General features: G+C 40.4%; 1 long non-coding RNA gene across 2 annotated transcripts in view; it reads left to right on the top strand.

Annotated features, from left to right (window-relative positions):
- LOC122789768 overlaps window positions 1-17468 on the top strand; it is a 78910-nt gene that overhangs the window by 16899 nt on the left and 44543 nt on the right. For both annotated transcript variants that reach the window (XR_006362879.1, XR_006362881.1), the window contains exons 2-3: window positions 7581-7649; window positions 14712-14891. This is a non-coding gene — a long non-coding RNA (uncharacterized LOC122789768). The remainder of the gene's footprint in view (window positions 1-7580; window positions 7650-14711; window positions 14892-17468) is intronic.

Below are 17468 nucleotides of genomic sequence, written 5' to 3' on the forward strand. Positions count from 1 at the left end.
CACCATTCCCCCACTCTGGAATTAGAGATAAACTCACTAGATTGGGCATAAATCCCTATGTCACAAGATGCATGGCCAACTGGCTCACTGACAGAATCCACACAGTGAAAGTAGCCGACTCCAAATCCAACTTCAGACCGGTGACAAGTGGAGTACCATAGGGCACAGTCCTTGGTTCTCTCCTGTTTGGCATCCCCTACCAGAGGCCACAACATATTGGACCTGGTCATCACCAACATGGACGACAGGTGCTCCGTACCGGAGGTCAATCCGTCACTGGTTAGATCAGACCATAAACTAATCACCCTGGATGTCCACACCTCACCACCACCCCAACCAAAGAAACCACAGTGAAAAACCTTTCTAAAGCAAACCTCACCTTACTTAAGGCAGAAGTGGTAAGTTTCAGAGCCCCCACGCTAAAGGATAACACTGCCCAAGATGCAGAATCCTTTACAGTTGCACTCTATGAGCACCTACAAGGATGCATGGATCATGCCATCCCTAGCAAAACCAAGACTCACTCCCCTAAGAGAAGGAAACCAGTCTGGTGGACCCCTGCCATAAACAGGTTATACAACAAAAGGAGGAATCTAGTTCAGAAAAAAAGCAAATCTCAAGAAGGAAATACATCTCTGATCAGTATCAGTAAGAAACTAAGGTCCCTCATAAAATCATCCAAGGCTAACTTTGAAAGAAAAATAGCCAAGGATTCGAAAGATAACCTCAAAGCCTTCTTTAGCTATGTCAAGAATCTAAGTGGCAACTCACAGATATGCTCTGAGCTAGTGCAAAATAGCACAAAATATACTGAACCTACTGATATTGCCAACATACTGGCAGATAGATTCAGTGCAAACTTCACCTCCCTCTCACCTTCAAAAGGGCCCACAACAATACTGGAAAAGTGTAGTGTCCCAGAAATCACAGAAGCACAGGTGAAAACAGCCCTTTCAAAAGCCAAAAACACAGCATCAGTGGGGCTAGATGGTGTCCCAGGCTGTGTCTTGCACGAACTACAGAACGAACTAACCCCCCACCTAAACATGCTGTTCAATTTCAGCCTCTCCACAGGCTACGTGCCCATAGAATGGCGCACAGCAATGGTTATTCCGCTCCACAAAGGAGGGGCCACAACTGACCCTGGTAACTATCCCCCCATAAGCCTGACTAGCCTGCTCTGCAAGGCTATGGAGCGCATCATCATGGAACTCATTAATAAAGACATTGGGAACCTCCAAACACTTGACCCGACCCAGTTTGGCTTTGTTAAGGGCAGATTATGCCTACTAAACCTGGTTGGCTTCTTCGAGACAGTTACCAAGGCCATAGACGAGGGAAAGGTGGTTCACACAGCCTACCTTGGTCTTGCCAAGGCGTTCAACACTATTCCTCACTCGGGTATTATAGATAAACTCACCAGCCTGAACATAAACCCCTACGTCACAAGATGGGTTGCCAACTAGCTTACAGACAAAACTCTCACGGTAAGAATAGTGGGCTCCAGGTCTGACTCTAAACCAGTCACAAGTGGTGTTCCGCAAGGCTCGGTTCTGGGATCCCTACTGTTTGGCATATATTTCTCAGAAGTACAGGCAAACGCAGGAGGACTATGGATAACCAAGTTCGCTGATGACTGCAAACTGGGAGCCATAACTGACTCTTCGGCTGACACGGACATCCTCCAAAAAGGCCTTAATGAGACAGACACTTAGTGACAAAGTCATGGCCTCAAGCTAAATGCCAAAAAATGCATAGTCATCCCATTTGGGAAAAACAAAACACCCACAAATTACCACATAGGTGGCAGCCCCCTTAATACAGAAGAGGTAATAAGAGATCTGGGGACCCAGGTAGATAGTAATCTCTCCTTTGACAATCATATTTCCAAAGTAGTTAGAAAATCCTTCTATGTGGCCCATCTAATTACTAAGAGGTTTGCATCTAGAAATACAGAGGTTATAGTGCCGCTCTACTCGTCACTCATCAGACCAATCATAGAGTACAATGCCCCATTTGGGATGTACCTCACAAGACACTTCCAACAGCTTGAAAGACCACAAAAGTACCTCACCAAGAGGATTACTGGCCTCAAACATTTGTCCTATGCAGCCCGACTGAAAAAACTCTGGCTGTACTCAGTGGCATATCACTTACTCAGAGGTGATCTCTGCATGACTTACAAAGCCATGTCCAACTCAGAATTGATGGACATGCTCCACCTAAAGAAATCCAAGTCACTGCGAGCCACGCGCTCTAGTGAGCTAAACCTTGCCACAACAATAAATAGAACATGCTAGAGGGATAGATTCCTGTCACAGAGTCTCCCCATGCTTTGGAACAAAATTCCTTATTACACTAGGCACAGCCCCTCACTAACACTCTTCAAGAGAAGCCTTGACGAGTGGATGGGTAACAGAAAATACACCCCTGGGATCACTTCATTGGCTCTGCTTGACAGAGGCTCAGTTAATTAATCAATGGGGTGGCGAAAGCCAACACACTCTGGCTAGGCTTATAAATGCCCTACCTATGAACCTATCTACTTCTCAGAAGTTCAGGCTAATACAACAGGTCTTTGGCTAATGAAGTTTGCAAACAACTGCAAACTAGGTGCCATAATAGAAATGCCTAATGATGTGGACATTCTACAAAGGGGCCTCACTGAGACTGATGCTTGATGTCAAAGTCATGGCCTCAAGCTTAATGCTAAAAAGTGCATTGTCACCCCCTTTGGGAAAAACACTGTACCCATGAACTACCACATAGACAGTAGCCTACTAAACACTGAAAGTGTGATAAGAGACTTTGGGATACAGGTGGACAGCAGTCTCTCCTTTGATAATCACATCACCACAGTAGTCAGGAAATTCTTCTATGGGGCACACCTCATCACAAAGGGGTTCACCTCCAGAAAAAAAGAGGTCATTGTTCCTCTCTACTCATCCCTCATCAGACCCATTATAGAGTACAATGCCTCATTTGGCATGTACCTTACGAGACATCTACAACTACTAGAAAGGCCACAGAAATACCTCACTAAGAGGCTTACTGGTCTCAAACAGATGCCATACACAGACCATCTAAAAAAACTCCAGCTCTACTCCATTGCCTTTTCACCTACTCAGAGGCAACCTCTGCCTGCCATACAAAGCCTTGTCAAACCCAGATCTGTTGGACATGCTACACTTAAAGAAACCCCAATCCCTCCCAAGTCACATGCTCCAGGGACCTAAACCTTGCCACCACAATAAACAGAACATGCTGGAGGGATAGATTCCTGTCCCAGAGACTTCCCATGCTCTAGAACAGACTACCAGTTCATGTCAAGCAAAGCTCCTCATTAGCCCTCTTTAAGAAAAATCTTGACAATTGGATGGGAAATAGGAAATTCACCCCAGGGATCACTTCTGTGGCTCTGCTAGACAGGGGCACAGGAAAATAACTTTCTTGAGTAGCAAAAGCCAGGGAACTTTTTTGGCTAGGCTTATATAGCCCCCAGGGCCAATAGCCTAGTACCTACCTATAAACTTATGAACCTATGGAGTATGTGGTGTGGAGGGATTGAGATTTCTTTGGCTGTAGCATTTCTAACAGAGTTGGGTCAGACATGGCTTTGTAAGTCAAGCAGAGATCACCTCTAAGTAGGAGATATGAGACAGAGAATAGCTAGAGTTTTTTTAGTCTGTCCATATAGGACAGGTGTTTAAGGCCTAGGATTCTCTTTGTGAGGTACTTTTGAGGCCTCTCCAGTTGTTTCAGGTGTCTAGTGAAGTACATGCGGAATGAGACATTGTTCTCGATGATTGGCCTAATGAGGGAAGAGTAGAGGGAGGCAATGACCTCTTTCTTCCTGGATGCAAAACCCTTAGTAATGAGATGTGCCACATAGAAGGACTTTCTGACCACAGTGGCAATGTGGTGGTCAAAAGAGTGGTTGCTGTCAACCTGTGTTCCCATATCTCTTATAACACCTCTTACATTTGATTACTGTTCTCCTCTTCTGCTTCAAATTATTCCGCTTCTGTTGTCTTTTCCCTACAGACTGCATTCCTGTAGCTGGACTCGAAGCCAAATCAAGGTTACATGCAGTGAGTATAATTTGCCCATATGCTAGTGCTTCAGTTGCATATGGAGAAAGGTAACTTTACAAGAACAGTGTACACATGTGTAGTACTATTCTGTAACCTCACAAAAGCCTTTAACCTTATTAACCACCAGCTTCTCCTTCTCTCTGTTCAGAACAGTGACATTAGCAACACATTCATTACGTGGTTCCAAGACTTCTTGTGAAACAGATTCTTTACAGTTAAATTAGGCTCTTCCTTCTCTTAGCTCACACCTCTTTCAATGGACATACCCCCATGGTTTTATCCTAGCTTGTCTCCTCTGTTTTCACTAACAAACTACCTCCTGATCTTCCTGGTCTACAACTGCTCCTGTGCCCTGATGTCATGGTACTCCTTAAGTCCAGCAACAACCAGTTTACAGTGAAAACACAACTACAAAAAGAACTCAACTCCTTCAATTCCTGGCTCATTAACCACAAACTAAAACTTAATCCTTCAAAAACAAAAAGCTCCACCCAAAAAATGTACTCAGTATAATCACCCTTTGTGGAGAAGCAATAAAACAACAAACTCTTTGAAAGACCTTACTTTGTGGTTAGACCAGTCACTAGCATTCAATACAAATATCGGAAAACTGAGAGGAAACGTCAACTTATATCAATTCTGGGTTAGGAAAATCTAACCTTACCTATTCAGACCAGCCAGGTCAGCTATAGGCAAAGGAGTCATTCTAGCCCAATGTGAATATATGGAATGCCTATCAAAGGACCAGCCTTTAAGAAAATCTCCTCCACACTACTGTCTATCCAAAACAAAATTTATCATCACTAACTCACCTTCTAATGAGTGCTACTGCCTCACCCTCAAAAATGTAAAATGTCTAGTAGTGCAGCACAGAGTATACCTGCTACTAGGCTCTTCCATCTTCAGACTTCTCCAACCCAACTCATTCCCATCACTAGCAACCAAACTTTATACTAAGCACACAAACTACAACCTCAGATACTTCTCTCAAACAACTTCCACTCCAGTACCACAAACCATGCTATGCTACACCAATGACTCACTCTTCATCCTTGCTCCTAAAATATGGGAATCCCTCCTCAACCACCTAACAGAGGTACAATCCTCCTTCCCCACCTTCAGATCTGAACAAACAAAAAAACAACATGACAAATCAAGCTGTACTTGCCACACAGCAGGCCACATCACACAAAGGCTTCTCAGCCTCTAGCCTTAGTCTCTCCTAAGTATAAACACCTCTTATCTCCTTCTCTCCACCCTCCCCTAAACTAACTGCCATTATCTCATAGCTTTTCCATCATGATGTAAAACCCTCCCCTGCCCTGACTCTCATTATCCCACAGCATTTCCACCATGATGGAAACCCTCCTCTGCCCTGACTCTCATTATCCCAAGACAATTCCACCATGATGTAAAACCCTCCCCTGCCCTGTCTCTCATTACCCCATGGCATTTCCACCGTGATGTAAAACCATACACTGTCCTGACTCTCATTACCCCACAGCATTTCCACCATGATGTAAAACCCTTCCCTGCCCTGTCTCTCATTATCCCCGGCATTTCCACCATGATGTAAACCCCCCTGCCCTGACTTTTATTACCCTATGGCATTTTCAGCATGATATAAAACCCTCCCTTGCCCTGACTCTCATTATCCCACAGGATATCCACCATTATGTAAAACACTCCCCTACACTGAGTCTCATTACTGCACAGCATTTTCACCTTGCTTCACAAGGATGGGAAGCTTGCCAGAGATGTACCAGAGAAGGGGTAGTCTCAGAACCATATACCTGTCCTTCCAGCATGTCTTATTTATGTTGCAGACGTGGTTCAAAGTCCCTAGATCTGGTGTTTCTGATGATGTCTGTTTTATGGATGTGAAACAGGTCCATAAGGGCTGGATCAGAGGCTGCATTGAAAACCAGACATAGATCACCCCCTCAGCAGTCTGTAGGAGACAGAGTACAAGGAGAAGGTTTTAAGGTGGTCTATGTAGGACATGTTTTTTACACCATGCATTCTTTTTGTGAGGAACCTCTGCGGTTGTTTCAGTTGTTGCTTATGCCTTGGCTCAAACTGCTGTTCTTTATACTGCTGTTTCATTAATATGTTAGTGAAGAAATTTCCTTCTTTTGAGAGCAGGACACTAGTTTGGAGGACAGGTGTGCAAAGGGAGCAGGTCAAATGACAACTATATAAAAAAAAAAAAAAAAAAAACTATTGAAAGACAACCAAAGTTGCACTGTATGTGGGAAATTCTCCTTTCCCCAAGATGCAGTGACTTCAGAGTATATTATATTAGGGAAGGGGAATGGAGCTGAAGGCAGCTGCATGGGGTCTGTCTGGGACTTTTTACAGCTCCTCAAAAACAATTATTAGACATGATTGTGTTGAGTGCCATTTTATTCTGCTTGCTTCATGAAAACTGAAAATCATACAAAGACATTTCTCTCTGGGCCTCTACTGAAAATTAGCTTGTTCCAAGTCAGACTTTCCCAGTAAACAAATGTTAAATAAATAATTAAAATTGCATTCACACTCCTGTACTTGTACCTGTGAATACAATCTTTCTTCCTTGCTGTGAGTACAAGTCACATTCACCATGCCCCACTAATTGACGTCATCAACTTCAAGCACATTACATCTGAAAAAAAGTGAAAAATACTCTGGGTATGGTGATCTTGGAAAGAAATGCCTATTTTTGTCCCTGATTTTGATAAACTGTCCCTTTCCCTGCATTTGGTTTGTCACAGTTGACTGTACTTTTACCATGTATTAACAGCATGTGTATCATAAGACATAACAGTGCATACTAAACAGTAGCAAAGAATTTACAGTGTGCACTATGCATTAGCAGCACATTACAGTGTGTGTACTACATATTAAATGTGCATTTATAGTGCATACTACCCAGTAGCAGTGAATTTACACTGTCTACCACACATTAACAATGCATTTACTCCATTCAGTATGCATTAATAGTGTATTACAGTATGTGGTACACATTAACATAACAATGCATTTACAGGGTGTGGTACACATTAGCAGTGCAATACAGTGTGCACTACACATTAACAATGCATTTACTCCATGCAGTATGCATTAGCAGTGCATTACAGTATGTGGTACACATTAACATAACAATGCATTTACAGGGTGTGGTACACATTAACAATGCATCTACAGTGTATGGTGCACATCAACACAGCACATTACAGAGTGCACTGTGTGTTAGCAGTGCATTTACAGTGTGTGGTACACATTAATAGTGCATTACAGTGTGCACTACATATTAACAGTGCATTAATAGTTGAATCATAAGGTCTCAGGACATGTAAAGAAAGAGAGCAAATATTGCTGAGGCCATGTGTCTTGTGTTTTGGCAGTAGTCATGGAAGAACTTTTAAACTGTGAAATTATATTCTTGTTGTGAAACCTCTTCTCTTTTTTATTGTTGTAATTATTCCTACTTCTACTTTTCAGAAAGGATACCACTATTGCCTTATATGAAGTCAGCATTTTCAAGACACAAGACAGAATTGTGCATCACAGGTTAGTCAATCAGTTGAAGACATTCTTTGCTTCATGTCACCCTTCTATGATTTGTCTGTGTGACATAAGCCCTTGTGTGTCATGCACACTTTTTTATTTAGAAAACAAAATTATTTTCACAGGGACTATGTAATGCAATATGTGGTATAAGGGCATATCATGCAGCGACCATTTATGATATGGGTCTGCAAAGAAGCATCTTCTTAAACTCTTGTGTAACTCAGTATTAAATAAAGATGGCAGTAAGTGTTTGTGTATGTATTTGTGCTCATAGATTCACAAGTAGGCATTAGGCTAGCTGCCCCTGTGGGCCATTTTAAGCCAAGCCAATTTCTCCAAAACCCTGTACCTTGTGTGTGTGTGTGTGTGTGTGTGTGTGTGTGTGTGTGTGTGTGTGTGTGTGTGTGTGTGTGTGTGAGAGAAAGGGAGAGTACATTGTTTGTTTGTCTTTTTCGGCTTGCATGGTTAATTTTATATATATATATATATATATATATATATATATATATATACATATATGTATATATTGGAACATACTGAACCTTTCATCGACATGTTATATCTATTATTTGCCTGAACAGTACTAATGCATGGAGTTTCTGTTATAGAAAATCATTATATAAAATATTTCCTGAATTTGTCAATGTCATTTTCACAGTTTTATAGAACTCAGGGAGAGGATGTATCAGTTTTGCTGATCTATATTCATTTACAAGGCTCCTTTGCAGTAAGGAAAGAGAGCACTTAAAAGGGTAGCTGAGGGGATAAATGGAAATATATGATTCTTCTTAATTGTTTGGTTAAAGACAGACATATATAGAATTAAAGGGAATCAATGTAATATAACTGTCTTAATATCATTGTAACATGTTTCTTCAGAAGTAGTTTGCTACACAGAATTAAGATGGTTTCTTGTTTCTTTTTCAGATTTCAAGAGCTAAGTGAAACAAAGCTTTAGGAGACTTGTGATTTGTTTACTTTGTACCTGTATGTCTCATGTAGATTTTGCTGTTTTCTGGTTGTAGCTCTAGTTTCAGCTGTATAACAATAGCTGCAGGAGCTTGAGATTTCAGGGGGCTTTTGGTAAGCAGTAAAACAGTCACACAGGCACATTTTCTCCCCACTAGTACAGCCTTCTGCATCCACTACACCTGTGCTGTACCAGTTAGGCTACAGAAAAGTCATTGTTTTATAATGTGATGTTATCCTTCAATTTACTAAGGAACAACGAGATCTGCTACAAAGGGTTAGTGTGTGATTTTTGTACATGGCAGCTAACTACAATGAAAAACTAGAGTGCAGTGGTATCTTCCAACATTATATCTGTGCTGATTGTGCATGCTGAAGAACAGACTGCTTTACCACAGGAAGTGCAGTACATAGAATCAGGACCAGGGACTTGTTAATACTGTCCTCAGCAAAGGAGGCACAGTACATGAAATCATGCTCAGGATCAGAGACTTCTTAATACTGCCCTCAGTACAGGATGTGCAGTACGTGGAATCATGCTCAGGATGTGGGACTTGTTAATACTGCCCTAAGCACTGGAGGTGCAGTACATGGAATCATGCTCAGGATGAGGAAGTTGTTAATACTTCCTCAGCAAAGGAGGCGCAGTACATGGAATCATGCTCAGGATCTAGGACTTGTTAATACTGCCCTAAGCACTGGAGGTGCAGTACATGGAATCATGCTCAGGATCTGGGACTTGTTAATACTGCCCTCAGTACAGGATGTGCAGTACATGGAATCATGCTCAGGATCAAGAAGTTGTTAATACTTCCTCAGTAAAGGAGGCACAGGACATGGAATCATGCTCAGGATGTGGGACTTGTTAATACTGCCCTCAGTACATGATGTGCAGTACGTGGAATCATGCTCTGGATCTGGGACTTGTTAATACTACCCTAAGCATTGGTGGTGCAGTACACGGAATCATGCTCAGGATGAGGAAGTTGTTAATACTTCCTCAGCAAAGGAGGTGCAGTACATGGAATCATGCTCAGGATCTGGGACTTGTTAATACTGCCCTCAGCACAGGAAGCACAGTACATGGAATAATGATCAGGATCGGGGATTTTATTACACTGCCTTCACCACAGGAGGTGCAGTACATGGAATCATGCTCAAGACCATGGATTTGTTAGTACTGCCCTCAGCACAGGAGTCACAGTACATGGAATCATGGTCAGAATCTGGAACTTGTTAATATTGTCCTACATCTGCAATTTCACCAGCTGCAGATGCAGTTCAGCGAGGTTAACCTGCAGCAAGGCTCCTGATGGTTGTCACTGATGTTAAGAGCACCACCTTTTGTATTCAATTCAAAGAGAAAGTACCAATTTGCAATCCTTTTGATCTCAGTTCATACAGAAGATATTCTGCCTGCCACTAGTCACATGGCAAATGTTGTTTCTTGTTATTTACTAACATATTTGCAACATACATATAGTCATCAACAAATAGGGAGAAGAAAATAAACACAGATGCAGAAAATGCCTGTTAATTAAATCTGAAGAAAATCTGGTTTGATACTTACTACTTCTAAGTATTTTTGCTGTTAACTCAAATACTCTCGCATCCCATTGTTGCAAGCATGTATTCATAATGACCACTGTCTCCCATTTTATTCCTTCACAAAACGCTACCTCATTACAAAGAGTACACATTAAATGCAGTCTTCTGTATTTCATAACCTCATTGCAACACGTGCATTTATCTGGAAATGGGAAGTTGAAAAATAACATCTATGCAGAAAGAAATTCTGCATTTACATCAAACCATCCAGGCAGGTACTGTATCAATATATTCTAGTCAGCACATTGCACTCTACAAAAATAACTTGAAAAAGCAGTGAAGCTGTGATGATATGGGTTAGTGCCTGCATAGCCAGCTGGAGTTCAATAAAGAATTATATGTCCTTTGAATATCAAACTGATTTATACAAGATGTTTGTGTTGCAAATGTATTACAACTGTATGTTATTTAAATATCAAACTGATTTGTACACATGCTTATGTTACGAATGTGTTATAACTGTATGGCATTTGAAAATCAAAATGTATTTATAAAGTTACTAGTGTTAAAAAAAATTACCATCAGTGAGTTCTGCTGGAAAGAGAAGAAATATACATGTGAGACTGTATGTATATATGTTAGCAAAGGACATTGGAAGGGAAGGGGCTAAACAACTAGCTTACTTCTTACTTTAAGAAAAATATTGCTAATTGGACCACCTGTTGGGCCATGGAAGTGCTTAACTCACACCTCTGAACAGGACCAGAGACAGCATGTCTGGAAAGAAGCCAGTAAAAAGAGGGGAAGTGCCAAGCACTGCCATAAACATTAGCAAAACTTTAGATATGCATCTTATCACATCTATGCTAAGATCGTGTCTCAAGCTTCAATTGGGGATAGTGTGAGAACCTAGAATTAGGTGACCAGATGAGGTCATTCTACCAGCCATCTTGTAAATTTTAGATATTACAAAGAGAAATCTGTCAGTATTGAGTATTGTCAGTAATGCATATTCTGTCTTGGGCCTGACAACAAGAAGGACCATTCACCGCATCATCTGCCTTGCTCTATTAAGTAAGCAGGAAATAGTAATTTTCCTAGATTCAGTCAGGAAAGTATAGTGAAGCTTAGTTTAGATATTGTTTTTTTTAATCGTATGAGTCTGTCCATCAATGTTATTTTCAATATTTCCAGTAATTTGAACTCTGTGGTTTACTGTAAATATATATTCAGTATTTTCATGTTCTTTTGTTATTTATTATTGCATATAGTTAAAACATTTATTGTGGCTGGTCCTTTTAGAAAGCATTTTACCTTTGAGACTGTTTATATTTATTTGGTGACACTGTGTGGGCCACTCCTGAAGGCCTAGCTGTCTTGGTCAGTTACTATTATTTGTATTAGTATTAATATTACATTGTATAATTTGGTACCCTTTGTTAAGGGCCTTAGAGTAGCTGATTGTGGAGTGTCTGGTGGCAGTGATAACTATGTTATACTCTGGGCAGTAGGGGGCACAGGAGGTGAATCTATGCCAGCTTTTCCCAGGTGTGTGTGTGTGTGTGTGTGTGTGTGTGTGTGTGTGTGTGTGAAAAAATCAAATCTCACAATATGTGTGTGTGTGTCTGTATGCGTGTGCATGTGTCTGTGTGTGTATGTATGTCTGAGTGTGTGTGTGCCAAGACGTGTGTGTGCGTGTGCGTGTGTGTGTGTGTGTGTGTGTGTGTGTGTGTGCGTGTGTGTGTGTGTGTGTGTGTGTGTGTGTGTGTGTCAGCTACTTGGAGCAGAGACACGAAGCACTGGTTTCACAGAGAGGGTGCTGGAGGACTTGGCTTGGACACACAGCTGAGGACTTAACACTGTAGCTGTGCTAGTGGGGTGCTGGAGGGAGACAGATATAAAAAATCTAGACCCCAGGCTGACTGCATTCCCTATGTGCTCTTAAGGGAAATTGTACTTGGTGCAGAGAGCTGCATCTGGAAATATTGTGTGCAACTGTTTCACTGAAAGTGAATGTACCCCAAATGTGTCTGGTGAGGATTGAGGCTCCTTGATCACTGGCCCAGAGAGGGTCATCACAGATGCATACGGAGAAGATGATTCAGAGACACAAGTAGCACAGTTGAGTTAGGGGAAAATAGCACAGTAATATGCACATTATGCAAATACCTGCATGATGATATTGAAATGAGGTTCCATATGTAAATGGAGGCACTGAATATGCAAATGACATCATCAAAAATGGTGGAGTGATTCAGATACATATAAAGTAGGTACGCTGTACCTCAACACTCACCTATTTTGTACACCAGGAATTGCCATGATACAGGGGGTCTACTTCATATTATTGAATTCTCACTTACCTGAAAATTACATTCACATGATAACTTCACTGAAAACGTATTTTAACAAACACCAAGATCACCAAAGTTGTACTCTGGGAAACTAACCCCTTGGCCATCATGAAAAAAAATTAACAAATCAAATCCACTCAAGTGGGGCACTTCACTCCCCACCCCCCCTAACTAAATATAGCAACTCCAAGATCTCACTGTAGTGGGGAAAAGGGCAAAGTTCACCATGGTGGCCAAGATGTTAGTTTCCTGAAGTACAGCTTCAGTGATCCGAGTGTTCGTTAAAATAAGTTTTCAGCGAAGTTGTCTCATGAATGTAATTTTTGGTAAGTGAGAATTTGATAATATCAGGTAGACCCAATACAGGTCATTAGAATATATGTGATAGCAGCAGCAATAGCACAGCATCACATTTAAGTGGCTTCTCTCAGAACTAGTAGCATGCTGTAGTCATCCATGCCAATGCAGATGGTACTGACAATGCTTAATGTATCATCATTTGGCTGACCAGCAGATTATAGACCACTTTCAAGTGGATATGGGAGCTTACCAAATTTGTGTCATCTACAAGCAAAGGCAATGGAGATGTGTGGATAGCCCATTCCAGTGGGTAGTAAGGTATATGCTATCCTAGCTTCAGGGAGTTTTCAGTGTCTTACAGAGGTCACAGAGAATTTTTCAGTCATTAGCCCTGTGTATCCTACATTGATTCTTTCATTTTATGCTACAATGTGTGAAAGAGAATATATATATATATATATATATATATATATATATATATATATATATATATATATATATATAGTTCCCTAAGACTACAGAGGAGACAGCTACAACTTTCTGGGCATCCTATAACATTGCCTATTTCTGGGAGTTATTGATTGTATATATATATATATGGTGTGACAGGACTGATAAGGTGCTCCATGGTGTGTATGATAGCACTGATGAGGTGCTCTGTGGTGTGTGTGACAGCACTGCTGAGGTGCTCTGTGGTGTATGTGACAGCACTGATGAGGTGCTCCATGGTGTGTGTGACAGCACTGATGAGGTGCTCCATGATGTGTGTGACAGCACTGATGAGGTGCTCCATGGTGTGGTTGACAGCACTGATGAGGTGCTCCATGGTGTGTGTGACAGTACTGATGAGGTGCTCCATGATTTGTATGACAGCACTGATGAGGTGCTCCATGGTGTGTGTGTGACAGCACTGATGAGGTGCTCCATGGTGTGTGTGACAGGACTGATGACGTACTCCTTAGTGTGTGTGAGTTCTTATAGTCTGATACATGCTCACGTATGCTTTTTGTGATGCTTACTTCTCTAAAGCCACACACTTTGATGGCATGACTAGTCCGCTAAGCCTGTTTAATGCCACTAGTTCCCATGACATGGCTCACCTAATTTAAAGAGCGCTTTATTTTGATGACTACTGGTGATATGCAAACCCCATTTCCTAAGTAACTATGGACCACATGGATCTTACTACATGATACTTGAAATTTAAAGCTGCAGAGCTGTAAAGTGCTTGCCTATGGATCCCACTTGAGAAAGAATTTGGAATCCAAGGAAGGAGAGTCAATGGTGTGCATTTTGCTAGGATAATTTATGGACAGAACCAAAGAAGCAAGACATGTTGAATTATTATTTCTAATGCCAACTATTTCTTTCTGCAACATCACAATTACATAGATAATGTGTTAAGAAACTGGCTGCTCTTTATTATGCAACAGTTCTAAAAATACTCCCTAGTGTTTCTTATAACATAGACCTATGTTTATCTCACACCATTTATTGAAATTTACTTGCAGTAGACTAGCATGCATCCAGTTTTCACAACAGCTGTCTTTATAAAGGAGGCTGTCTCTGTATGATATTTTGATGCCTTGACAATTACTGAGGCATGACTTAAGAACAGTTAGGATAAACGTCATTATTAAAGGTAATAACAAAATGCAGCCTGGTTTTAGGATGGTTACATACATCCTTGTTTGTAGAGATAGAAACCACTACTGATAATAGGAAGTAGTGCCTTGTTTTATAGGGCATTCAACTGGAAACTTACAGAAGTGAAAGAAATCAGGAGATGCAGCAGTGCTACAGTACAGATAAAAAGGTCTGGTTGCTTCAGAACCTTGTATAACTCTGTCAAAAGAGATCACTTGGGAACTAACATAATATTTTCTCATAGTTTGAGGAGGAAAGCAGGAGCAGTTGCACAGTGGGAATAGAGGAGACGAAGAGACAATGAACGACCATATAGACAAGCTGACCTCATCAACCATCCAGACCAACGTTCCCAAAATTTTAAACAAAGTCAAAGACGTGCAGCTTAGGAATGGTCTCAGACTCCCCATGTGGAACATCTCAGGTAAGAATGCTGTCATCAGATATCCATGGAGGGTGTGTTGATGTTTAATGCACATCACTGTGTTAGTAATATTTGGCATGTTTTTTGGGAATGTAATGATTCCTTTTAACATTTACATATCCTTTTTCGGAGTCATTTTGTTGCTGAGGTTGTTAATCTCAATGGGGAAAGCAAAAAAATATATGAAACAAAACAGAAAAAAGATTAATCTTTAAAAAGTATCCTTTTGATTTTTGGAGAAAGTGGGGAATTAATTAACTAATATACTTTTTATTAGTGGCATATTAAAAAACCTAGAACTTAATCTACAAGGCAGAGGTATGGAGTGTAAAAGTCACCTTTTTGAGTATGAGTTCAGTACAATATTTTCATGAGAAGCCTTTTGCTAGTGCACTGAGGCCCCTACCCAAATGTTAGTTGCTCACAACGCTATAGCTTACTTTGCCTGTATTAGATTCCATAAGAAACAAAAGGAATGTTTTTAAGAGAATAGCTGACAGATTGTTTCCTATATGTTTATGTAGTGTTACCCATGTTATGCCGAGACAATGTAGGATATAACTTTAATAAAAAGGGCATTGTAGTCAGCTGATGCTAAAAGTTTCCTAACCATTTCACTGAAAAAAAATGCCACCAAATAAAATCATGTAAAAGGGCCTGATTAGAAGTTTTGTGCATTTTAACCTTTATTTGCAGAGTAAGCATGCAGATGACAATTTCCTTCATTTCAGCACAAAGACGTATTACACATGCAAATATGCTGTATTTTGTTACTACATTGTAATCATAGATAAGTTGTTGAGAAAAATCCCTTCTTCAGTCATCAGCAGAACAGAATGCTACACATACAAATATGTTGTATTGTGGTGATGTCACTACAACCATGGATCAGTTGTAGAGAAAAGTCCCTGCAGCAGTTAACAGGACAAGAGAGTATTACACATGCAAGTGTGTTGTAGTCTGGTGACGTCACTGCAAAAAACATGGATAAGTTATTGAGACACTTCCCTGCATCAGTCATCAGTACAACAGAATGCTATACACAGACATATTCTGGTGATGTCACTGCAACCATGGATAAGTTGTTGGAGGACGTCCCTGCATCAGTCAATAGTACAGAAGAGTACTACACACAAAAATATATTATTTTTTGGTGGCAACACTGCAACCTTGGATAAGTTATAGAGAAAAGTCCCAGCTTTAGTCAGAATTTCTACAGTGGGACAACAACTACATCGTTGGTTGCAAGTGAGGGGTTATCTGATATAACTGTTGAAAAAACTCCTAGAAAATGTACTTTTACATTTCCTGCCTTTTATTTCACCTAGTCACATTTGTATTTCTAATAAAGTTTCATTTTGTTCCAATCACAAATAAGATATGCTTCAACTCGATGTCCTTGAGGAGAAGTCTGTCTCATAAAAATGTGCACCCATAACAAATGCATTTTACAGTATTCCAAATATCAGAAGGTCGCCCTGCTCTAACTATCTTCTAGAGGGACATGTTTAACTGATATTCATTTGCACAGTTTTTGATATTTATATAGTACCTTTGCTGTTATTAAGTAGTTCAACACTATAACATTATCATTTACCATTTATTCATATTAGGGCTTAATCCCTAGCACTTTAATACATTTAAAAAGGAAATTACAACAACTCAAATAAAACATGTAAAAAGACATATAAAATAGCTTACAATATAGAACAAAACTCAAATTATATATATAAAAAAAAATCCTAAGGCTTTATATAGCCTCACCTAAATGGATAATAGTTCATGGTCTCTTAAACTAGGCCACATGCTCACACACCTGAAGCTGGGGAAAGCACTGATTGCCTCAAAATAAGTGCTAGATAGGAAAAAAGACTACATGTAGAGTTTTAAGCACATTCTGAAAATACTTCGTCCATGGGCCCTGACAACATATCAGGTTGCCTGTTTATCAGTGCCAAATATGGCCTTTCTGAATCCCTACTTAATCTCTTTAATCAAGGCCTGTCCACTGGTCGCGTTCCTGAAGCCTGGAGAACAGCCATTGTAATGTCATTACACAAAGGTGGTCCAGCCACAGTCCCTGGTAACTGTAGACCCATTAGTCTCACTAGCCTCATATTTAAAGCTATGGAGTGCATTATCTCAGACTTTATTAATCTTAACATTGAAAATCTCTTAACCCTGGACCCTTATTAATCTGGCTTTATCAGAGGAAAGTCCTGCCTCTTTAACCTCATTAATTTCTTTGAAAAAAAGTAACTGAAGCAGCAAATAGTGGTGATGCAGTATATACAACATATCTAGATGTGGCCATGGCCTTTGATACTATTCCCCATGCAGGCATTAATGATAGACATGTAAATCTGAATATAAATACTTATGTTGTGCGATGGATAGTTAACTGGCTGTCTTACTGAACCCATGTGGTTAGAGTAGCAGGTGCCACTTTTGAAAGCAAAACAGTTACCAGTGGTATAACACAGGGCTCAGTTTTGGACCCTCTCCTATTTGGCATATGTTTGTCAGAGCTTCAGGCCAGCACTTCTGGCCTATGGTTAAGTAAGTTTGCAGATGACT

This window comes from Protopterus annectens, chromosome 1.part2 (genome assembly GCF_019279795.1).
Source record: "Protopterus annectens isolate FY-2018-M chromosome 1.part2, PAN1.0, whole genome shotgun sequence".
In the NCBI taxonomy this organism is placed as follows: Eukaryota; Metazoa; Chordata; order Ceratodontiformes; family Protopteridae; genus Protopterus; species Protopterus annectens.